Genomic DNA, 26553 nt, shown 5'->3' on the forward strand with positions numbered 1-26553 from the left:
GCGTACAAAAAATATATCCACAACAAGATTTGCATACATCAGATGAGCTAATAAACAAAATCATGAATGAACGAAGAAATGAACATCCTCAAAGTAGTATTGTCCTCATTGTTTTTCCACCCCATTTCCCAACCCCCACTCCTGTTGTTCCATCTGAACCATCTCCCCCTGTGCCTGTGACATAATTTCCTCCACTGCCGACACAGCGTGAATTAACAGCTGCCTTAACAGGCAGTTCTGTAGAGGTGGGGCCTGTGCCACAAGGAAGTACTAGAGTAACTCAAAGTACGGTTAGTAAATACAGGAAAGAGCAGCTAAGAGACTGGGCAGAAACGTATATTGAAGGTAACAATGAGGGAGCCGTGTAGAGTTCCATGTGTGACTATAAGAGGCTTGGCGAACAGCAGGTATTGTTAGAATGCATGGGGGAGTATCTTGTGGAGATATGGAAAAGGTTGACTGGTACATTGGCACCGCAAGAGTTGCGTGATCTAAATGTTTTTTCTTGTTTGCGGGATAATGCGTCGGAAGTACGAGAACATGTATGCCGGCTATTTGTGTTTAGAAATGAGCTTGATCAATTGAATGAAGAAATAATGAAAAGAGGTAAATAGCAAGTAGTGCCATATGTCCAGCAACGATTCTTGCCGCCGTTAAAACCTGTTAGTGAAGAGATGAAAATGTGTACGTGGGAGGCGCTTAGATGGATTATGGATGCCACCATTTTCCCAATAGAAGTGCATGATACATTTAGTCAGTATACACTAGAGATGCAGAGAAAGGTATTACAGGTAATGGTCGAGTATTTGCAAGATGAGTGTTTGAAGAAGAAAGTATGTTGTCCTGCTGATTTGATGACGATATAAAAAAAGCATTTTCGTCTGAAACTGAATTACTGCCTTTTCTCTCGATTTAGCTTTATTGCTTAGCAAATGAACAGATGTAGAATCACCTAGTTTGCAATTGCCTATGAGAGAAGTGCCCCCCACGTTTGTCCCGAAAGTAGAGATTGCTGCCACTGCAACGACTGACGCACACACGATAGAAGCCCATTATACGGCGCAATTTGTGCATGTCCCTTTTTCTAGACAGGAGGTAAATAATATTAAGCAGACGATCCCTGACCTTAGGAAAAATCTGGCGGGATTCTATAAGGAAATTGAGTCTGTTTTCAGTTCCTCTGTTTTACAATGAGTGATATTGATCTATTGTTCCCTGTGATTCTTCCTGTAGACATATGGACACAGGTTAGGAATATAAATGACATAGATATGTTGCGGGATACATGGGAGAATTTAGCTAGAATTGATACAGAGTGAAAAACTGGCGAAAAACCATCGCCGGTCATGTTGGCCTTACCAGCGCGAATAGTACAGAAATTGAAAATTTTGATACCTGAGAAAAGAACTGTTTGGGATAAATTAACGGCTTGCTCACAGGGCAAAGATGAAGCTGAGACAGATTATTTTAATCGATTTGAAGAAGTATTTGCAGATTTCATTGGCCAAGATTTGAGTACTGAAACTGGGAAGAGGTTGTTTGTTGATAAGCTTGTGCGAGGGTTGTTACCGAAAATTCTAAATTTAATAATGACATCTGAAAGTGCATGGCAAGCAAAATCACAGAGTGAAGTATTACACATGGCCCAATATTATGAGAATAGAGTAAATGCAGAGAAGGAGAAAGAGATAAGGGACAATGGGAATTTAAAAACAAGGGTATTAATGCATCAAGTAGCAAACAATAACAGAAGTGGTGGGAATGCACAAACAAGAGCTAATTTTTCCAACATGCAAGGTGGTCCAATTGGGATTAATCAATGTGCCTATTGTAGACAAAAAGTTAATTGGCAAGCATAGTGCCCGCAGATACAGAATCGGAATGGGACTTTCCCGAGAAGGCAGAATAGAGGTCGCCCGGGAACACAAGGACAGAATAGAAACCCAAGACCGCCACAAGTTCAGAACAACCAGGGTAATCACAACCAGACTCAGAACCAAAACCAGCAACAGCAGAATAGCATGGGGGATGGAAATGTTTTTGATAATCAGTCCAAGCATTATTACTCTGGCGACTTTGCATCTGATGATGTATTGTTTTATTAGGACAGCCCAAGACAGGGGTTGGAACCAGTATCTATTCCCGTAGACCAGAAAGGGCCCTACGTAGAAATGAAGGTTTGGAATAGGGAACACACTTTTCTAGTGGACACAGGTACACAGAAATGTTCAATTGACCTTCAGCAGGTTCCAGATATACCACTGTCATGGCAAAATAATGTCTCAGTAGGGTTCACAGGTACACCAGTAATTAATCCAGTGTCACAGTCAGTTCCTATAACACTAGGTCCATTCACTGAGTCTTGCCCATCTCTTTTAACAAAAAATTGTGGTGAAAATGTGTTGGGTTAAAATTTATTGAAGAAATTGAATGTGGTTATTCATTGTTTTCCTGATGGGGTGTATTTGACAATATCACCACCAAAAACTCCTGTATTGCAATTTCTATCTAAACCATTACGGACCTAATTGAGTAGAGTACCAACTGAACATAAGCACATGGTTTTGGGAACTACTGCGTTAATGGGGATGGAAACTAATTGCAATTTTAGTCACAATACTTGGGATCCTCATGTTCTGCTGTTGTTGCATACACTGCCTGGCAATCTTTTGTTCCGAAATTACAAATGAATGTGTACACGCGATGAAGGTGAAACCCCCACACATGTTAGATAAAGGTGCAAATCACGAAATTGAAACAATCAAGGAATTCATGTCAATTAATGTTGAATATGACGATTAAAGCAGCATGCATAGTTCAGAATTAGATACATGGTCAGATGAAGATGAGATGTATGGATGATGCTCCTGGTTTACGGCCAAAAGGAGCGTTTGTTAGTCCAGAAACAACCCTAAGCAAGTATAGCATGTATATTATGTTGGCCAGAAACCAATCGCATCATATTACAAACATCGTAAACATTGAATCGTCAGTATGACCAGTATAAACAGTATAACCACAGGGCGTTCATTTTGTGTAACATCCACCATTTTCTTTTTTCCTTTCTGTCATTTGAAAAATTTATTTTATTCTGAAAGCTCATACACGCCTGCATGTTGAAAGATCAACCCAGACAGGAATGCCAAACAGTACAGAAATCTATTGTTTTCCTCCGTCACAAAGTCCTTGGAGGCAAGCAGAAACAGCATTTAATCAGAGGCCCAGGTGCCAGCCTGTCTCACTAAAGCTGTAGCAATAGGCAGTTAAACCATGAATAATACTCTTCTAGCGGTCCTACTTCGCGGATCTGCCTCAGAACAGGCTGACCCCTAGTTCACGAATAGAAACGGGTAGATAACGTGCTATGGAATGTATCTCTCTCGCGAACACGATATCCTTGCTGAACAAGTGCTTTATGTTCTCCTTAACAACGAACTGTCTCTGCAACTGTTGCTAAAATAAGTATAATTAGATTGAATAAGAAACTTGTCATAGGTTTGGTGTGCCCTCAAAGATTGTATGTTTGTATATATGTTGCTGCTTGAGCAATGCTCGCTCTCTTGCATCTCACGAGGTCTGGGTGACACACGTTGCGAGACTTTAGACCCAGTAGGCCGACTGAGCATACTTTGCAATAAACCATAGTACTTGGTGGAAAATCAAACCTTGTGTCTGTCGTATCACTAGCATATGGTGATTGTGTCTTAGTTTCCATATGCGGGGGGTCTTTACGCCCTAGTAAGCCTACCTCTATACCAGCATGAAAGTCGGGCACCCACGAATGGGCAATGGCTGGGGTTTTATGACTCTGCCGGACCCGGTAATTGCCCTATCGCGGGTGCCGGTGCCGGTATATCCCCATTCCCATTTGAGCCCCATAGGGCTCAACGGGAATGGGGATGCCTGTAGCACCGGCACGGTTCATAACGGTGCCCTTTAAACAGGCATGCTGTGCCAGCGGGTGCCTGTCAATCTGGCGGAATTAAAGGCACCTGCGGCACAACTGAGAGTTTGCCAGTCCGGTAACAACGATACCGGCAAGCATACCTGTACTGTTGTTACAGGACTGGCAACCTCGTAATGAGGCCCCATGTCTATTTCAAGAAGTAATACTCTAAGTTTCAGTTTTCTAACACATTTGTGTAGGTCTTTTTTGTTCTCAAAACGGGAGGAAATGTAAGTGGACACACAGGTAAGCCATTTTTGTAATGTTTCCAATTCCCCAGTTGTTAAATTCCTATTGGATGAATTGACTACTAAAGTCTGTTGTATTGCCTTGTTTGGGGTAGTTTACCATGTCATTTTCCACTGTGAACTGTGGGTTGTTTTTCTTTTGTGCGTCTTCCTGATAAAGGTGGGTCGTTTGCTTCTGATGTGCTGGGTGTTATACTATGGTTGGTGTTTGCTTCTTTCCAATAGTTCTCTTCTGTTTTACTGTTAGAAACTACATTAAACAGATGTTAAAAAATGCCCTGCATGGAGGTGCAAATGCATTATGACGTGACAGGTGTGAGTATTTAATTGCACAAGCACTCAGACAGCAGGTGGTGTTGAGCCTTATTGTTTTTAACCAATTTCTTATTTGTATTTGCACTCATACAGATTAAATGCTGTGCCTGTACTGGACACTTGCACAACGGCATCATCACACCCATCACATCATCGCGCGCTTGCGATTCCGAGTATTGCCTTTTTTAACTTCTTTTTAATTGAGTTTTTGAAACAGAATGGGCCTCATTACGACCCTGGCGGTACGGAGTGAACGGCGCCGTAAAAGGTGCCGGCAACGTTCACTCTGTACCGGCACATTACGAGTTCCCCTCGCGGGACACGGTAAGCACGCCTGAGAAAACCAGGCGTGCTTACTGGGTCCCGCGAGGGGAAGAGGGAGCAAACAACGGGCCATCTCGTAATGGCCCGTTGTTTGCTCCCTCCCCCATTCCCTTTCAACCCTATGGGGGCTGAAATGGGAATGGGGAAGGACCGGGTCCAGGTCCTTGGAGGGAGGAATTACCGGGCCTTCCGAACTCAGAGTGGCCCTGTAAGTCCTCATTCCGAGGACGCGGACCCCGACGCGATTTCGGCGGCAGCCATGCCGCCAATAGCGGCATGGTTACCGCCGAACACGTAATGAGGGCCCATGTCTGTGTAGTTACACAAGCATTGTCCATTAACTACTAGATCTGTGAAGCTCTTTCGTCACATTAGTTAAGTGGTTATGCATATCTTTGAGGCCATGATATTCTGCTATTGTATAACTCCATTTTTGGTTTCCTGATGGCCTCCCTTCATTGCAGATGCTAAAAAAAAACATGCCCACATAATTGAGGTGTACCTGCAATGTGAATCTGAAGGAGCCAAAGGACAGAAGGATGTACAGGAAAGGAGGAATTAATGAGGAAGGAGGGACCACAAAGACATAGCTGCATAAAATAGGTCCATAACACCCACTTATTCTTCACAAGTAGTTTGTCCTTGGTGTCTATGGTTTGTGCCATTTGTCAAATGTATCTTAGTGTGCTCCATATGTAAAACAAGTGTATGACCTCACTAATGTGTCAATAAGAAGAAGCCATGTCAATGGGCAAGACTGAGGCTACAGGTTTGGAATCACGGTCAGGGTTCCCTCTTTCCCAAATAAATCACACAGTACTGTTGGCATTGCACTCCAGCCAAGACAAGTGCATCAGGATTAGAAATTGGTCATGGGACAACTGCCGATCAGCTGCACAGTCACTCCCCTAAAACCGCTGCCTCCGCCCCACCCCAGTGGAAGAAACCAGCAAAATTAAATGTACAAGATTCATGTTGGATGTCCCATATGTATTTATTCAATATAAAGGTTTTCAACGCCATGTAATTTAACTATCCAGATTTTCTTTTAAATCAGCAGATACCATGTGAATGTCTCCCTTCCCACCAGAGCACAGTATCTCGTGTTCGGTTCTCAATGGTGCTGGCCAATGGCAGTATAATAAAGTTCCGGCGATCCGCACAAATGCTATTTTTCTATTTGCAAATTGTCCCAGGGAGGGGTGAGAAGCGATGTGGCGCCACATCGGGAGGCGATGAGTTGGGATACTGTTGAACTGGTTGCTCCAATCACGCCTCACTAACATACACCCAGCACTAAGGATATGACGTAGCCTAGACAATGAGATTCTTTGGAAGCATTGAAAAAATGCACATACTAAATTGCAAGTGTTTCTAAGTGTCTTGACCATTTTATTTTATTGTATGGAACTAAGGTTTGTTATACACCCAGATGTCAGCTCTCATCAATTAGTTCCAGCCCACTTTTCTGTTTGATTAGTGCTCATCGAGCTGTAATAAGCACCGTTGCTTCTAGCCCGATGTGTGCTCCTTTTTAGAGTATGAGTTTTACATGTTGTGATCGGAGAACCCCTGAGTCCTCATCCCTGCCAGCATTAACAGTTGGGTGTGTGATTAGTGTCCATGTGAATGTCAATCATGCCTCATGTGGGCAAGGAGGTTCCTATGCATTGCAATGGTGTGCAGTGCCGAGCAGACCGCGTAGATGTGCACAAACCAGGTTGTCTGCAATGTATGATGCCTCCTGCGTGATCCGTTAAGCATTAACAGAACCTTTGCCATATTAATTTCCAACCACCGGGTAATTTGTAGTGTGTGTGTGTGTGTGTGTGTGTGTGTGTGTGTGTGTGTGTGTGTGTGTGTGTGTGTGTGTGTGTGTGTGTGTGTGTGTGTGTGTGTGTGTGTGTGTGTGTGTGTGTGTGTGTGTGTGTGTGTGTGTGTGTGTGTGTGTGTGTGTGTGTGTGTGTGTGTGTGTGTGTGTGTGTGTGTGTGTGTGTGTGTGTGTGTGTGTGTGTGTGTGTGTGTGTGTGTGTGTGTGTGTGTGTGTGTGTGTGTGTGTGTGTGTGTGCGAATCATGGCATTTTCAAAGGCCCATTTAGTTTGTTTGATGTTGCAAAGGTTTGTTTACATTGAATAAGGCGCACTAGTCGCCCCACAGTCTACCTCCCCAGGAGCCAGTCACATGCCCAGAAGGTTTTGGTGTTACATATGGTACAGACTGAGCTTTGGTTTGCTGTCAATTATGGAGCGACTTTAGTTCTTTCTCTCTCTCTCCTCTGACTTGCTATTCCTTGCCCAGCCTCAGGGCAATCACTCCTGATTACACAATATTAGCACACCTCCTCTGCCCCACTGAGTTAATGTCTTCTAATTGCCATTCTTTGCTCCATTACATTATTTCCATTTCCATGCTCCCATGGTTTCATGATTATGCAAATCAGTGATGCTCTTTTTTACTGTTCCTGCATCTCTTTCAGTCCCAATTGACATTTCACTGTTGAATTCCTTAGCCTTTTGGAACACTGCGCTTGGCATCCCCTACTTACGGATAAATTGGAAGCCTGAGTAATTTAGTAGAATTTCAAAGCCTTTAAACTCGTATCCAACTGAAACAATGTTTCAAGGCAGCTGCTGATAATAAATCTTTTGTGAACTTAAAAAAGTTATAAACAGCTCTTATTTATTTTCTGACAGGTGTATGACTACATTTATTAAGTGCCTTTGCATATTAAATTGCCTCTAGGGTTATGCACTAATGCCATGAGTGTTGGGCTGTATCGTGCGGTAATTACCCACCAACTGAGCTGACAGGTCTGAGTGAAAGGACGGCCTTTAACAAAGGTGTCAGGACGTTACTGCCCAGTACAACCCACCACTTATGTCATCATTGCTATTGGCACCCCAGCAAAACATCGGGTGCTATGGGTCATTTTTTAGAAAAATGAATCACACACGCCGCACATAATATTTTTCATAAAAATAAAAATTGCAACCAAGATGGCTGCCAGTGAAATAGGAATGGAACCTCTCTTAAAATACCCTTTTCTATTTCTATTGTGGGCGGTGGGTGATAACTGTAGTGGGAATGTGGGAAAAAATATCTAAGGATGCAGCAGGAAAAGGAAAACATTATTTTTCTCTTAATAAGCTCTGGAGATAGAGGTGACAGAGGAATGCAGAGAGTGGGGGAGTGAGCACGAGTGAGCAGCAGCTTGCGCAGCGTACAGGTTTATAACACTGAAATTAAGCCACAATCCAAGCCTGCATGAGGGGCTAATTGATTGTAAGAGAAATTATTGCTACCTCTGTGGAAACGTTTTATTACTTTAGACACAGTAATGTAATTTGCTTTAATATACTGATACGTAAAAAAAAAATATTATTTTAACATGGTTCTATTTGTACATACAATTTCTTATTCTGTATATGTATTCATGTAATCTATTGCAATTCTTCTTTATTATATAAGGTGTTTAAGACTAAAATGTTATTGGTGTGATGAATCTGTGGATGTTGTCACTTCTCCCAGGGGGCTCGGGGGGGAGCTCCTTCCCATGAATCCAGGGAGGTGAGGCTGCGACCCAATAGTTTGCCTGTGGGTGGTACTCAGCGGGTGGATCTCATGTGCAGGGATACCCTTGTGGGACTAGGGATGATATACAGGGGGGAATGAGGTATACTTCTGATCAAACCTCCCCACCTAACTCTCAATCCTGTGGGGCCATAAAAGTGTCAAACCATTCAGAGGGGAGAGAGTCTTCTTTAAACTTTCACCCTTGAAACCCCTTGTGAAAAGTGGTCATGAAGATACTAATGCATATAGTTGTCGCATCCTCTTGTCTAGGTCTGCTATTTCTGATGCTGCTAAAGAACCTAAACCAGGCCTGAAATTCTAGCTTTTGTGTTAACAGCAAAGGAAGAAAAAGCAAGAAAGGAAGACAGACTACTGCGATAGCAACAGCTGAAAGTGCTGAAACGAGGACGAGGGGCAGAGCACTGAGGAGCACTAGGAAGAATAGGGACTTCGCACTTGACACTGACTCAAAGACTGGGACAAAGAAGAATTCAAGTGACTCAGTAGATGAACACAATGGTAATACTGAGAAGGGTTAGAAGCACGCAGCCCTGAAGATCAGAGTGGGAAACAACTACAGTGAGCGGTTTAATCGGAAACAGAAATCCTGCGCAAATCACAAGATAAAAGTCAAGGACGGACAACCACTAGGGTCGGTCTGGCCCTGGAGGAGCTTCGAGCAGGGAAGCGGAGCAGCGTTGACAGGAGGCGCTGCAGACCAGGACACGTGTGGCAGGCACTTGGCGTCCAAAGAAGAAGGAAGTAAGAGAGACTTACCTGAGGGTTGTAGACCAAGCAACAAGGAACGTGAAGGGTGCCTGGAAAGGCACTGGGATCCCTGAGGGCTATGGTCAACCGAGGAAGAGTTGAGAGCTCTTTCTCATCCCAGTGCGGCAAACCAAATCCTGAAGAACAAAAGATAATGATGTGTTATTTATATATAATCTTAATCCAAAGCGCTTTACAGAGCACATATTTACATACACTATCACATAACCGAAATTGGTACTCATTTGTTGACCTCAGAAGGATGAAAGGCTGACTTGGCCTTGCCGGGTTCACTACTACGACCTGAAGATCATGCTCAGATCGCAGAAGCAAACGCTCAACCCGCTGAGCTATCTTTCCGGTTTACTGGGTGAGAGGTCATCCCAGAGAAAAGCAACTAAGAGAAACCAACCATACTTGGCAGGAGAGTAAACCAAGTTGGTGGAACTTGGAGAAGTAGAACTACTCCTTGATTGTGAGAAGAAAAAGGGAAGCCAGAAGGAAGTGAAGATTCCCTTGGATTATGTGACCTGTGTTATATGAATGTTGCTGTCATAACGTGACGAGAAACATTCATTCAGGGATAACAATACTTGGCAGGCTGGTAAACCAAGTGGGTTAAATTTGGGGAAAAGGGAAAATACCCTAAGGCCCTGAGAGGTGATAAGAAAGGCCAGAGGTAGTGAGACATTCCCCCGAAACTTGTGAACTGTAACTAGAGGGCTGAGAAAGGCCAGGGGAAGGGAGGCATTCCCCCTAATGATATAAACTGTAATGGGAAGCTTGAAGAAGGCCAGGGGAAGGGAGAAATTCCCCCTAAGGCTGTGAACACCTGAAAAGGGCCACACAAAGGGAGGCATTCCCCCGGCTGTTAAGAATCATAATAAGAAGCCTTATAAAGGTGTGGTTAACTGTGAGGGTAAAAACCCAGAGAGGGTGACAACAACAACCACCAAAAAGACTAGAGGAAGGGAGTCATTTCCCTGGCCTTGTGAAAATGTGAAGCCAATCAAAAAAAAAGAGTCCAGGGATCATTCCCCTGACTGCGTGAAATTACTGACATTAAGATACCTGGAGATGGTAGGCATTCTCCAGGAAACTAAAAGTGAAGAAAACTATAGACACCAAGGAGTGATGTTAGAGTTGGAACTTTATCCTTTTGCGTTGAACTGAGAACCTAGCTACTTATTGACTCTTCAACCTGGAACTTTGTTTTGTACCTTTGAAAGGGATTGAAACCTGGGGAAAGAAACCAATTCCTCAGGCCAAGGTCCTGTCTACAAGTGGAACGTGATCCATTGTCCAGAAGAAAGGAGTCATTTCATGGGATCGAGAAGATCCTCTTCCTCTTTAGTTTACTTATTAGTCTAAGGGCCAGAGGTAGGGTTTTGACAAAGGATGGTGTATTTTTGAGTTCGTCAGACATCCTGACTGAATCCTTAGCATTAAGTTGAGTCCGGGAAACCCTTCTTAGAGTTAGCGCAAGATAGGTCTTCTTGTGATTTTTAAGGCAAAGAAAAGTTTACATCAACAAGCATGCCACCTGTGTTTCAGCCACCTTGTCCCACATCCTTACATTAGCCATATAACATCTAAATAATAGAAAAAGTAAGAGAAACCATCTATGAAGAGTGATGGATAGATTAAAGTCACTTTTCATAGCTTAGTAAGAGTGACCTGATCTGAAGGTCCTCGTTTGACCTCTTCACCCCCAACATGATTGTCCTTGCTAATCAGAAGATTTCTGACCTCCAGGGCTTGGCTCTCTGAAGCAGCACATAGTAAAATTGATTTACTGTTTTCAAACACCCCAAAAGTGTATTTAGTCTCTGGATTTAATAGATATTTATTGTTGGATTACCTAAAAAAAGGGTCTAAACTGGTGAGCTGTTTGGTAGGAAAATCGGGCCATATGGTGCTCTGATCCTCCAGTCTGAGGTGTAAGTAATGGATGATTTTAATGCTGACATAACCCCAATCAAGATACACAGGCTGCAATGTGGTGCACCTGTTTAAAGGAACCAGCACACATGGACAATGAAAAACGTCAGCCCATTCTCCATGAAGGAATTCACAAGCACAGTGAACAGTAGCAAGCCAACTGAATCATCCTAAGATACGTGCCCACTAAACATCTGCAAAGAAATAACCCACACATCTGGGCCCCAATTCTAGTTTCTCCAATTCCTCGATTGATCAATCTGTCAATTTGCAAGCCTTCAAAACCACACATGTCAAGCTTTGTTAAAAGGAGACACTTTGAACACCCGTGACCATTCAAGTTACCACAAGCGTCTGCATCCCAGCAAGAACCCTGGGAAAGTTAACCTACCAACCACATCAGGATTAGTATCACACAGAGGCCAATAGTAATGTGCACGAGCACAGCCTGGATGCTGATCAATGAGGGAAAGGCTTTCTCTGTATGGGACACCACAAAATAAATAACGTGGACACAGATACACAAATCACACTCTTCATTATGAAGATCTAGACAGACATTGACAGAGGGAACCTCACTACACTGGATGACATCATTCCTCTGGAATCGAGAGAACTTCCATATCAAATATTCTACATGAACATCACTTGCGAGTACCCCCAGAAACACGCAACTACCATTCAAATTCTAGATCGCCCGTTCTTGAAATACTCAGCAACTCAGATCGCACCTGCTATAACTACGGAAGCCTTTACTTTAAATCACCCGGACCTCAGCAATGTACACCTAAACACATGAATACCAACCATTTGCCTGAAACCCAACCAAACCAAAACCTAAGACTTGCAGGTCAACATCTTTCTATCTGGCAAATATGTCTTGGCCAGAGGAAATGAGGACATGCCAACAGTCCAAACCTATGATTCCTCATGGACAAAACCCTTGTCCTCAAATCCCAAGTTGAAACCACAGTGACACAATTCTTCTTTTGACTATGAGACATCCGTTGCATGATACCAGACCTATTGTACTCACATGGAATGGTGGCAGTCCCAGCCCGAGCGCTCTCAGGAGTGGATTATGACAACAGCCTTTACTTTGAACTTCCAAAATATGCACCTACAAAGAGTGCAAAACTCAGCAGCGAGATTCCTCCTAAAACCAGAATGATCAGAATAAATCAATACTATATCCTGGACTCTCAGCTGGTTTCCATCCAAACACAGGAGTCAGTACAACACCTGGTGATCAGCCACAGTGCCTTCCATGGCAAGGGCCAAGACACCACTAGGAAGACATTGATCATTTATGCACCTGCCAGAATGCTCTGATCCAGGAATTGTGCTCTACAGGTCTCATGTTTCATAAAGAATTTGCAGGGAATGTCCTCTTTCTCAGGGATTTGCTTTCTCCAATGACCAGGTAGGACTGGGTCAGTACTGCACACATTAACCATTATGGACTCAGAACTTTAAGACACCCTGCAAACATGAAAACTCATGAGGCCAGGCTGATTGGGTTTGGTCTCTCTCACACACACACACACACATCTTCCATACCAGACACAAAACATCAATACCACCCAACAATGCATGCAAGTACATACCAATGCAAGAACTAAGACAAGTACAATATAGAGACTGTTGCAATCTGCTTTCCCTCTTTCAAGCGTCCCCCAAAGAAGACATAGCAATTCTTCTCTTAGGTCTCAATATCACTGCTACATATACCCATCGTCCAAAACCCTACTGGGTGCATCTACCCCATCAACAGACATTGGACCTTCACTGCTAAATATACCCATTGTCCAAAACCCTACTGGGTGCATCTACCCCATCAACAGACATTCGACCTTTACTGCTACATATACCCATCATCCAAAACCCTACGGTGTGCATCTACCCCATCAACAGACATTGGACCTTCACTGATACTTATACCCAGCGTCCAAAACCCTACTGGGTGCATCTACTCCATCAACATATATTGGACCTTCAATGCTACATATACCCATTGTCCAAAACCCTACTGGGTGCATCTACCCCATCAACAGACATTGGACCTTCACTGATACATATACCCAGCGTCCAAAACCCTACTGGGTGCATCTACTCCATCAACATATATTGGACCTTCAATGCTACATATACCCATTGTCCAAAACCCTACTGGGTGCATGTACCCCATCAACAGACATTGGACCTTCACTGCTACATATACCCAGTGTCCAAAACACTACTGGGTGCATCTACCCCATCAACAGACATTGGACCTTCACTGCTACATATACCCAGCGTCCAAAATCCTACAGGGTGCAGCTACCCCATCAACAGACATTGGGCCTTCACTGATACATATACCCAGCGTCCAAAACCCTACAGGGTTCAGCTACCCCATCAACAGACATTGGCCCTTCACTGATACATATACCCAGCGTCCAAAAGCCTACAGGATGCAGCTACCCCATCAACAGACATTGGACCTTCACTGATATATATACCCAGCGTCCAAAACCCTACAGGTTGCAGCTACCCTGCCAACAGACATTGGACGTTCTGTCAAGGAGTTCCCTCCTTCTCACCTGAGTTCGATCTTTGCTGGATTTCTTGATCGATGCCTTCTTGCGGACAGATCGCGTCTTGAATAAGGCTGCACAAGTCTCTTCCGACTCCAGCGTGCGTTCAAAGTTCCAGGATGCAAAGATCCAGAAATCCGGGAAATTTACAGAGTGCACTACTAGCACATGAGTCCAGGAATCAAGAAAGGAAGGAAAGGGACTAGGAATGGGGTTGGCTGAAAATAAACAAGGAAAACAATACGGCGAGCTACGGAGCACACATCTGGTCGCTACTTCGCAATAGCATTTAGACACGCGGAGCCGCGGGAGACGTGGTCTATTAATAGAACACGCTATGTCCAAGGTGTAGAGCGAGGAAGGTGTTTCACAGTGGACGGCCATGTTGGGAGTACAAGGGAGTGTAAGCCCCGTTGAGACAAGGACCAGGAAGTCCAAATGGGGCATGTTCTGTAGTTCATGACACCTTCACTGATACATATACCTAGCGTCCAAAACCCTACAGGGTGCAGCTACCCCATCAACAGACATTGGACTTTCAATGATACATATACCCAGTGTCCAAAACCCTACTGGGTGCAGCTACCCCATCAACAGACAGTGGACCTTCACTGATACATATAACCATCGTCCAAAACCCTACTGGGTGCATCTACCCCATCAACAAACATTGGACCTTCACTGATACATATGAACAGCGTCCAAAGCCCTATTGGGTGCATCTACCCCATCAACAGACATTGGACCTTCACTGCTACATATACCCATAGTCCAAAACCCTACTGGGTGCATCTACCCCGTCAACATACATTGGACCTTCACTGCTACATATACCCATCGTCCAAAACCCTACTGGGTGCATCTAACCCATCAACATACATTGGACCTTCACTGCTACATATACCCATCGTCCAAAACCCTACTGGGTGCATCTACCCCATCAACAAACATTGGACCTTCACTGATACATATAAACAGCGTCCAAAGCCCTACAGGGTGCAGCTACCCCATCAACAGACAGTGGACCTTCACTGCTACATATACCCATCAACCAAAACCCTACAGGGTGCAGCTACCCCATCCACAGACAGTGGACCTTCATGACCTCCCAACAAGCAATCAACAATTAGGAAAAGGGAAAACCGAAACACTCCCAAACTTCAACTATCCAATGATCAATATAAAATGAAACCAAAGAAAGAGAAGATGCCACTCCTATTCAATGCTCTAAGTCCAGGATCCCTCCCCATCCATGCACACCACATTCTACTACCTGCCAGCACCTCCATTGCTGCACTTACCACTGCAGAACCACATACACTACATCTTTAAGACCAGCAGCTCTCCCTGTTCAGCAGTACCGGCAGCTCATTGTTTTTCATTCCTCTCCCTGGTACCATGTGATCATTTTGCCTGGGAAAAGTCACCAGGTAGGCGTCCTTTTTTCCTGACCCCTAAAATACTTTCCCCAAATTTTCAAAGAGGTGCATAATTATATATATTTATATACAGTCCAATCCTAGAAGATTTGGGGAAAGTGTTTGATGTTATTCTGGGTGAATTTTTTGGGGAAATTTCGCTCCCTGGCAGCCATTTTTCCCATGCAACTTTATCGCTGGACACCCTCCCACCTTGTGATGGACAGCTACCCAAAGGCAACCACCATAATCCATTTTGAAACATTCCTTTAATGAGGAATCTGACATTTCTTCCCTGCATCAATCAGAGCCTCAGGATTCACACATGACTACCTCCCCTTCCATGAATCTGCACTCCTCAAACCACATCACTTACAGAGACATGTGCAAATAGGCTACCAAAAGGACAGTGCCTTTGTTGTAAGCATTGCATTACTCTACCTAGTACAATAGCTTATAAAGGTGATTATTATTGTAAATAATCTTGACATGTAGTTCCCAATATCTTCCCAAAACCAGATTTTGAAAATGTCACCACTCCATTTCCCAAGGCTTTTCCCACCACCTTGCCTGTCCGCCTAATAGGAGCTTTCATACTTATTTCATGACCTATCAGCGCTCGGGCCCTTAACTTGGGTGGTGGGCCTTTACCTACATGGTCGGCACGCCACTGTGGCGCAAATGGCTATTGGCACCCCTGGAGATCCTTTCTCGGTGCTTATGGTAGCTTTTAAAATAAATAAGTAAATTAATTAATAAATAAATACTCGGAACGCTTGCTTTCCTTAGTAAATACAGCCCCCATTCCAAGCATTCTCTTTGGTTGACGGCGCCTCCCAGGGTGCTAATGATAGGTATGCAATTTCCAATGTAACAGAGCATGACTTGCTTACAAAATGTACTCTCACTAAAAATAATCTAGATATTTAAATAACAAACGCTTTATTCCCTTTATTCCCTGCGTCACATAGTTGAAAACAAAAAGTGGTCATTGAACAGCATCCATGTCTTTCTTCAGTTTGACATTTCCTTTAAGCTGCCGGTTTGATATTACAATTAAGCTTGAAATTCCCAGAAGACATTCCATGGGAGCTCCCAAATATTTGTTCATTTTCACATTTTTTTTTAAGTGACATAAGATAAACAATCAACATTGAGTCCATGTATGTAAAGACTTAAGGAGTAACCAAAATACAGTCACGTTAGAATTATGCACAATCAACTATATACATTGCAACTAAACTACCCCATCTCCACCAAATACTATATAGTCAGTGTCTTTCGATGTAACAAGTCAAGCAACACAGACATAACACAAACACAAAAAGATACAACACAAACACAATCAGACACACCATGAACAACAACCTACCAATCCACACAACACACCAACAGCACATACCAACGAACAACATCCCACAGCATATTCCAGACCATGTTCTGCTTATGTCTCCAAGTGGATGTGCACAGTAATCTCACAGTTTGCCATTCCATGGAAGCTAACAGTTCAATATCACTGTCAGGATTGTCATTTCCAGTACACCCCCAGTTGGCTTTTCTAGTAAACTTGACTTTCCCAGTGAGTTCCAAGTTTGACAATTCCAGTAAGGTCCCAGTAGGCTCCCAGCAAGTTTGTTATTTCTATTAAGCTAACAGATTAACATTCACAGTAAGCTCCCAATTTAGAAAGTCCTTTATATTACACTGGAAAATCCCTCATCAGCCCCAAATATGACAGAGTGGAGCTGCTGTTGGAGAAACCAAGCTACTTCATCGTAAACTATAGTTACACAGCACGCACCCCTATGTCCCATACAACACAATGGCAAGTGGTGTGCTGAAGTTTGGGGTCTATCACACTGATACAAGGTTTCCAAATACTCTGGGCAAAAAGAGTACCTGCTGTCCCTTAAGGTAGTTTTGCTATGTACGCAAAATACATGTGCTTCTCCTGGGCATTCCCTAGTCTGACCTACCAAACATGAGTAATGTTTGCCACTGATAAAATAATCCAAATATACAGCTGCATTCCCTACATTTCCATTGTAACTCCAATAGCTTATGATGAAATACAGTTAAAGGTCTATTTTTCCATATTTTCAGCATGGCCAAACATTGCTCACACTGCGAAGCGACACCTACCCTTTATCAGACAAATTCATGAATTCCAGTTTGACCTTTTTCCACTCAGTGGATGATTAATCAAGGCTCTGCTGGATGCTTTGAGAATGGGGCAAACAGCACATCTATTCAAAACAAGCAAAAGCTGCAATATTGGCTTTTGAATTGGAACATTTCTTTTGGTGCCAGGCCTGCCAGCAGATATCCATCTCTCATCAGATGACAACTATTGCCATCTCATCATATCCTAGGTTGTCCCATAGAAATGTTCCACTGTCTCCCCAGCCCTGGCTTTAATTCTGTCTCCATTCTCCACTGGCATTCCCACTTCCATAGACCTGCTGCCATGCAAGTACTGTGCCTATCCCTAGTATTCCACGAGTATCGTCATCGGCAAAAGGGACATGCAGTTGTTTTGCTCAATAAAAGAATTTCGCCCCTACCTCCTTCATGAAAACCCCCAAGATGAATGGGCCACGTAGTGTTTCTTCAGTAATGCCCAGGACGATGAAGGGTAGAGGAGACAACCCAAAGCCTTCTCTTCTGGGTAACCTGCCTGGGTAACCTTCAAGTGCACCTAAAATGACACCCAGCAGACAAAAGTAAAAAGGAGTTTTTATAGTCGACCTTAAATAGTGCTTCATGCTGGATCCTTCCTACTTCTAAGCACTGACGTAGTAGGTTTTAATGTTACCCGCATCCATTGCATTCACTGTATCTCTCTTGGCAGTTTAAAGCACTGAGCTGGCCTGGCCGTGTTTGAAAACTATCTTTAGTAGGTTGATCAGTGATGTCCGTGATGAGTGCTTCACTCACTGAGCTATCTCAACTGCTGAGCTATGAGCCCCAAGTCTTGTCTGCAAAAGGATCTTGAGTGCAGTGAATAGTATTAGCTTTACTGGGAGATCCTACTTGAGGGATCCATTCCCAATCAGAACAATTTTTATTTTTTTATTTATTTTTTTGCATTTTTAAAGCACGTTTAGAGCCCCAGGGCATCGAGGCGCTGTTACATGAAGATGGCTTAGTTACATGGAGGTACACAGGGAACGGTTTTCTGGGGAAAAAGATTCATCAACTTGCCGGTGAGGGCAAGACCAAACAACTAATGATATTTTTGTTAACCATGGTCCTGTTCACTTAGGCACAGGTGAAAAAGCTGGTCTGATGCAGGGAAGGAGGGAGGGAAGGGCAACCAGCACAATGATGTGGGGGAGTGCGAGAGGGGAATTAAATCTCGGATTCTTAAATCTAAGCAGCTAGCCGTCACAAGTGCAGAGATTGAGGCATCGGAATAGTCATGTAATTTTTATTTTAGCATTGATAACTGGAAAGTTCCTTGCAAAAGGGTGGTTGCCCAGAGGGTGGGTGAGGTGATATCAAAATATCACTAAAAAATGCACTGTCCCACTTGTTATGGGATGGGAAAACCCATGTTGTTGTGGGGTTTTCTCTCAATTACATGCAGTAACCCCTGTTGGTATTGGGGGTATCATAAAATGTTGTGGTGAGGCCACAACAGGTGAGGTCGACCGGTTTCGATGGTTCAAGGGTGATTAACGACCATCTTCTTCAGAACAAGATCGATTTTCATATGCTGCTGAGTAGCGACTGTCCTCTTCGTAGGGCAGCAATAACAGGCTGCAGAGGGATCCTACTCAAACCATAACTCATTGGCCGTGAGTCAGCATCACGGCAACGCGCTGCCTGAAATGCCCTGACACAGAGGGAATTTCAGGCAGCGCGTTGCCGTGATGCTGACTCACGGCCAATGAGTTATGGTTTGAGTAGGATCCCTCTGCAGCCTGTTATTGCTGCCCTACGAAGAGGACAGTCGCTACTCAGCAGCATATGAAAATCGATCTTGTCCTGAAGAAGATGGTCGTTAATCACCCTTGAACCATCGAAACCGGTCGACCTCACCTGTTGTGGCCTCACCACAACATTTTATGATACCCCCAACACCAACAGGGGTTACTGCATGTAATTGAGAGAAAACCCCACAACAACATGGGTTTTCCCATCCCATAACAAGTGGGACAGTGCATTTTTTAGTGATATTTTGATATCACCTCACCCACCCTCTGGGCAACCACCCTTTTGCAAGGAACTTTCCAGTTATCAATGCTAAAATAAAAATTACATGACTATTCCGATGCCTCAATCTCTGCACTTGTGACGGCTAGCTGCTTAGATTTAAGAATCCGAGATTTAATTCCCCTCTCGCACTCCCCCACATCATTGTGCTGGTTGCCCTTCCCTCCCTCCTTCCCTGCATCAGACCAGCTTTTTCACCTGTGCCTAAGTGAACAGGACCATGGTTAACAAAAATATCATTAGTTGTTTGGTCTTGCCCTCACCGGCAAGTTGATGAATCTTTTTCCCCAGAAAACCGTTCCCTGTGTATCAGTATTTCCCTACGGTTTGGGAAGGCAATTGCCACTCTGGCTCTTCGAGCTTTAATTTACCCTGTTGTTTTTTTCTTTAGTTACATGGAGCACACAGGTGTTACGTAAAGATTACTTAGTTACAAGAAGCATACGAGTGCTACATTTGTATTTGTATTTTGTATTTTGTTTATTTATAGTGCGCACCTTGCCCCGGGGCATCTGGGCGCATGTTTAAAGAGGTGATTACAAGTTACAGAAAATAGATACTCTATACATTTTTGCACATATTTACATAAAGTTCAGAGCATCAAAAGAGAGGAGAGGAGCGAATCTAAGAATACAGTATAAAACAGTCTATGTACAATGAGCAGTCGGTAATGAGATTGACATATGTAAGGCTTATAAAGAGGAGGCTAGGGCATCCCGTTCATGTAACCACAGTTAGTTTTAGCTTTGAAGGCATAGATGTGAGGAACGTTTCTGAGAGCATTTGGGAAGAGTGTTCCAGAGCTTAGCCGTGAGGACAGGGAAGCTCGAGCCTCCGGCTGTCTGTAGCTTGAAACTGGGAATAGTCAGCGTATGAGCCTGAGAAGATCTTAGTGGTCTAGTTGCTGTGTGTTGTATGAAGCGCGTGGAAAGGTAAGCCGGGGCTGCGCTGTTCTGGGCCTTGTGTGTTAGAACAAGTGCTTTGAGGGATATGCGGTGAGTGATGGGTAGCCAGTGCAAGTTGCGTCTCATGTTAGATATGTGGGAACGCCTAGGAACGTTGAGAGCTGCCCTTATGGCGTTGTTCTGCATGACCTGAAGTTTATCAATGTTTCTTTGACTAGTCCCTAGGTAGAGGGCGTTGCAGTAATCGATTTTGGACATGATGAGGGTTCTGGCGAGAATCAGACAGTTCTCCATTGTCAAGAAGGGGCGACATGCTGTAATCAATTTGCAAGTATAGGATGATGCTGAGACAACTGCCTTGGTTTGCCGATTGAGGGATAGAGTCGAGTCGACATATATTCCAAGTGTTTTAGTGACGTTGGAGACTTTAATATCGTTCCCGTCAATAATGAAGGAATTGAACTTGGGGTCAAGTTTAGTGAGTTTGTATTGAGATCCAAGAATGATTAATTCCGTCTTTCCATCATTAAGGCAAAGCCCATGATGAGCCATCCAGGCTTGAATGACAGTGTAGACTGTATTGAGAGCTTTGGCATCTGTTACATAATCGCCAGTGATAGGGATGAGTATCTGGGTGTCATCCGCATAATTAGTGTAGGAGACAACTAGATAGTTAAGTATATCAAAGAGCGGTTTAGTAAATATGTTGTAAAGTGTGGGAGATACACAAGATCCTTGTGGAACTCCGCACAGGACGTGGGCTGGATCAGCTGCGGCTATGGGAGAGAAGACCCTCATGGTTCTGTTTGCCAGAAAAGAGCTAATCCAAGATGTGGCTGCGTCAGAGAAGTGGGCTGCAATTTTGAGGTGGTGGCAGAGGATTTGGTGATCGACAAATCAAAGGCAGCTGAAAGATCAAGGAGGAGCAGGAGTGCCAGTTTGCCCTTGTCTTTCAGCTCCTCAATTTGGGTTTTAAAGTCGATTAAGGCTGTCTCAGTACCGTGTCTGGGACGGAAGCCAGATTGTCTAAGCCCTAGAAGATTGTTGGTTTCAAGATAGTCCTGGATTTGGAGATAGGCTGCACGGTCCAGAATTTTGAGAAGGTAAGGCACCGTGGTGATGGGCCTGTAGTTACAGGGATTACTGGGATCAAGATTAGGTTTTTTGATTAATGGGATGACCCAAGCATCCTTAAGGTTGTCAGGTACAATGCCTGATTTGAAAGAGGCATTAATGAAAGAGGTAATGAAAGGGGCAAGATCATGTGCAGCTTCCTTTATGGTCGGTGCAGGGCAGGCGTCACCTTGGCAATTGGAAGGCTTAAGCTTCATTATGAGGGGTGAGAAGCTGAAAGGTTTGATGGAGTGTTTAGGAGAAAGGGTTTTGTATGATGGGGCGTTACCCGTTGAGTCGGCGAGGTAGTTTTTTTTAGTGTTAATCTTATCTTGGAGCAAGTATTGGAGTACCATTCAGTGTCCGGGGTGCATGTATCAAGCGGGGCAACAGGGGACTACAATTCCTTAAGGATCTTGAAGAGTTCCTTGGTATTTGATTGGGCTTGAGTGATCCTTTTGTTATATACTTCCTTTTTAGCAGCAGGATGGCTTCTTTGTAGGTAAGGGAGGCTGTGGTGAGGTTGTTTTTGTTGACTAGAGAAGGTGAGCTTTTCCAATGGGCCTCAGCTTTTCTTTTTTCTTTGCGCAGGTCGCGTAAGTGCGGGGTAAACCAGGAATTAAGGTGGAGCCGCGGTTTTTGGTTGCGCAGTTTGAGGGGGGCAATGGTATTGAGGGCTTTTAGCATGACGCGGTTGTAGGTGTCTACTAGCACTGTGGAATCCGAGCACGTGGTGGACGCCGAGTTCAAAAGAGGAAGGATAAGTGGGAGTAATTTCTCAACCGTAATATCCTTTTTGTTGCGTGTGGAAGTGGGAGGGGCAAGGTTGGGTTTATCTGTGGGTGGAGTGGAATTATTGGAGAATGATATTTTGTGGTGATCAGACCATGCACATGGCGACACAGAGGTGATGTTAAGCGCACAGTTCAAGTCAGAGACCCAGTCAAGAGTGCGACCCTTGATGTGGGTGGGCTCATTGACATGTTGAGTGAGACCGAAGTCGGCCAGGACTCTTTCTAGGTCAAAGGCTTTGGTGTCATTTGTATCTTGGTAGCCTAGATTGAAGTCTCCCAATATAATGAGTTGCGAGTTGGGCTTAGTACTGGTAGCTAGGATAGATGAAATGTCCTCTGCGAATGAAGAGGTCGGGCCAGGGGGTCTGTAAATGAGATGTATAGTGGCCGTGTGATTAGGAGAGATCGGCAGTTTAATAGACAGTAATTCTGCTGATGGCAGCTGCAGGCTGTTGGCAGCTCTGAGGTTAAGCGAACTCTTAAATATGAAGGCTAGTCCACCTCCCTTAGTTTGATTGGTGTCCCTGTCACACCTGGTAATGGAATAGTTGTCTGGGATGGCCAGGGTCAGAGAAGGGCCGGATGCTGCATGCAGCCAAGTTTCCGTGATTGCGAGAAAGTCGAGGTTTTCTGTGACTATGAAATCTGCAATATCTAGGGCGTGTGCAGGGATGGAGCGTGTGTTAATGAGCGCGCCTTTGAGTTTAGGGGCAGTGATGGAAATGTGAACAGGAGGAGGCGAGTCAATTTTAGGAGCCGAGTGGGCTGTGGTTTTGTTATCGCTGGAGTTTGAGATATTGACGAGCGTGGGATTGTTCAGGTGGTAGGACCAGTGAAGACATCTGGAAGCTAATCTTTGGTTTCTAACTGATGAGGCACATGGTTGACTGGAATGGTTGGGTGAGGTTGATATGGCATGATGAGGCAATGGAGGACAATTGGCAACAGTGTGTGCCTGTGATAGAGAGGAACTCGCAACCGGATTGACTGTGCCTATGTCAGGCCTAGTGTGGTGTCTGGCGGATGTAACCAGGTTGTTGATGGTTGTGGGATGGTGGTGAGGTAGGTGGCGCAGGCGCGAGCCGAGCCTGGAATTTCTAATGATAGTGGGACATGGTTGATTAGGGGTAGGTTTGGTGGCGAAATGTAGTAGCCAGAGGGCTGGCGCGTTTAAATAGGGATTAGGACCTGTCATGATGAGAGTGAGAGGTAGTTCAGGAGATGCTGTTATACTAATTGTGGGAGTGGGCGAGGCGTAGAGCTGTGTGGTGAAGGTGAGAAGGGGTGACCAGATTAGGATCTGAAAGGTGAACAATAAGTACGTGATCAGATGTCGAGTGGACTGGGGTGCATGCTTTGGTGCATGAGCAAGCGAGGGTAGGTGGTGATGGTGAGTGTCAAAGGTGCAATGCATTTTACGGGCTAGGTCAAGGTAGAGTGAGGTAGGGGAGGAACCGAAGTTATCTACCTAGACGGTGGGTCAGTACCAATTGGGCAGGAGAGCAATAAGAGGTAAGATAGGCTGTCAGGTAGGTACAAGTGCCAGCATAAAGAGGCGGCCAGGAGATGTGCAGTTAGTAGGCTATGCAATATCCGAATCAGATGATTTGTAGGTCACAGTAGATACAGATCAGTTTGGTTGGGCGGGCACATGGGCAACAGGCCTAGAGTATAAACCGAACAGGAATCCCGGTGACCAGGCAAAACAAGAGGCAATTCAGATAGGCTAATTGACTAGCATGGGCAATATGCAGCAGGCAAGGGGATGGCAAGCGACCAATAGTGGCACAGTCAATACAGTTCAATATGGCTGGCAGGGCACAAATGCGGCAGACATAGAGTGGCAGCTGGCCAAAGTAGGGCAGTGACTATGCTATTCAGTAGGCAGTTCAGGTTAACTAGCATGGGCTGCACCGTCATAGCGTAAGCATGCTATATACAAAATACAAAATGAACTGGTTATCGGAGCACATAAACACAGATAGTGCTTGCAGTTTGCATAAGCTAGTAACAAATGTGAGGTATTGCGTTTCGAGCGGTGTGATCAAGCAAATGTCAGGGCGCCGGGACCAGTGAAGCTGCGCAATGCGGTAATCTACAAAATGTCTGTCACCAGTGTGGCGAATAGGTCAGATGAAATAGTACCTGTGGTGTGCTGCAAGGCGGCGCTAGCACTGCATAGGAGACGGGCAGGGGTCCGGGCAGACGCTTTGCATGTCTGAATCACAGTACAGGCAGTGCCAGTTGTATCTGCGTTAGTGTTTGAGGATGTAGGTGTCGGGCATCATGGCGTCGCCTAGCCGCAGCGTCCCGGGGCGAACAGGGGAGGAACAGGGCCATTTCCCTTGGGCCTTCTCCCGAATGCCGGCTCCCGCCTACCGGTGCCGGGGATTGGGCAAAAGGAAATCAGGTTCCTTAGTGACGGTATGCAGCCTCGTTTTCGGGCCGCGCTGCGCCCGCCATTTTGGGGTCAGGCCGCGTGGTCGAGACAAGATGGTGGATCGCCACTGCAGATCAGTGCAACTGCACTGGTGGGGCTATGGTGGCCAGCAGGTCCCTGATGGTGGCCCAAGTGGAGGTGAAAGTGGCCTGTTTGGGCAGATGATCAGCTCACCACTGCTGAGGAATCCATTGTTGCTGCATCTGGAAGGTCAGGCAGCATGAGTGAATTCAGCGGCTTGGTGCTTCTGGAATGGGCTGCTTGTGGGGACAGGGGGGCTCCAGCCCTCTCACCCTTTCAGTGAGCAGATACCGTAGAATGAAATTCTGATAGAAATTCATGATAGAAATTACTAGGCATTGGGTATAAACAGGTAGCGCTTTGTATGACATGTTGTGTGTGAAGGCTAGGCTCCGGCAGGTTCATATAAATAACACGGTTTTGATCGGTTTGTGGAAGGCTATGTGGGATGATACTCCTCTAAGGTGAGGTGGCAAGGAGTTCCACTGAGTGGCGGCGATGAATGGGAAGCTGGATCTTCCAGCCCAGCTCGCTTGACCTTGGGCACTGTGAGTAAGTTGGCGTAGGGAGTTCTGGTTGGCCTAGTTGAGGATGATCTGATAATTCTTTGTGTTAGGTATTGAGGGGCGGCGTGGTTCATGCATTTATGAGTAAGGGGCAGAGTTTTAAAGATGACACATTCTCTGTCGCTCAGCAGTGTCTCTGCAGCACTCCCTAAATCCTAGCTCCTCTCTGCATTGTGCTCTAGGCCCCGTTTGCAGAGACTCATGTCTTTTGTCTGGCCTATCTGGGATGGGCCATGGGCTACTGTCTGCATTGAGCCCTGTCTGCAGAGAGTTCTGATCGGAGGGGAGGAATTGGACCGGAACACAATGGAGGGTCAGAGTGATGTTCTGTTGAGACTCAAAGCCCAAACCCACCATGTTGAGGAAGCTCCCTGCTACTGACTGCCCCGAGTCTCCTGAACCACATGTTTCGAGAGACTCACCTGTGCAACAGATTTATAAGCTGCAGTTGAAAGTCCTCCTCTGCTAAGAAGGGAAGCCCCAACAGAGAAATGGCCCAATGCTCCTTATATGTCTCACACTTCACACTTATTTTACTATCACAGTGATTATTCTGACAGATGAAACCCAGAGTACATTGCATGATCAAAAGATCAAAAGGATTGCATGCTTGTATTAATATTACAGACACGCTTGTCAATTTGGTGGTTTTTAATTTGTTCCCAAAATGCACTTTAATTTTATGCAAAGCAGCCAACATCCAACTTTAAGGGCACACACATTATTCAAGACCTATCTCTGCCCCTCAGCCCTGCCCACACTGCTCTCACAATCTGCACCCCCAACAAAGTAGCGGGGCGCTCCTCCAGTAAACTGAATCCATTTCCAGTGCAGCCTGTACCATTTGTTCCCCTTGTACCAGGATACACACCCACATAAAGCAGGGTGCCCCATTCTGCAGTGTGCCAGGTCTTCGAAAGCTCAAAAATAACTTTCAAGATGGTTTGTCTGCCAGGTCCTCAACGCAGATCAGCACCATAACAACCCTCCACTTCTTAGGAGGTGGAGCAGAGGCTCAGAGTCTGTGTTCTGGCCCTCTCTAAGTTTTCTTTGGCCTCCTGGTGTACGTTGATGAGGGTTTCTATCCAGGAGTCAACAGTAGGTACTGGTGTAGGATGAGGGAGAACAGAGGGTAGAACTGATGGATGGAAACCTTGGCTGCAATAAAAGGGACTGGTCTTGAGTTCTGAATGATCGGAATTGTTGTAGGTGAATTCAGCCACGGGTATCAGGAGCGACCAGTCATCCTGAACCTTGGTGGCGAACCATCGAAGATACTGCTCCAGGGTCTGATTAGCACGTTCTGTGGCCCCATTGGTTTGGGGATGATAACCAGATGAGAGGGCGCGTTGGATTCCCAAAATGCGACAGAGATGTTTCCAGAAT

The 26553-nt window shown here is 44.9% G+C and overlaps 1 long non-coding RNA gene across 1 annotated transcript in view; it reads right to left on the reverse strand.

Moving 5' to 3' along the window:
• The window catches only part of LOC138504517 (uncharacterized), a 510474-nt gene that overhangs the window by 147207 nt on the left and 336714 nt on the right, over nt 1-26553 (reverse strand). The window contains exon 4 of the long non-coding RNA XR_011279855.1: nt 9185-9312. This is a non-coding gene — a long non-coding RNA (uncharacterized lncRNA). The remainder of the gene's footprint in view (nt 1-9184; nt 9313-26553) is intronic.

The sequence above is a fragment of the Ambystoma mexicanum genome, chromosome 11 (genome assembly GCF_040938575.1).
Source record: "Ambystoma mexicanum isolate Mex_15411 chromosome 11, UKY_AmexF1_1, whole genome shotgun sequence".
Classification (NCBI taxonomy): domain Eukaryota; kingdom Metazoa; phylum Chordata; class Amphibia; order Caudata; family Ambystomatidae; genus Ambystoma; species Ambystoma mexicanum.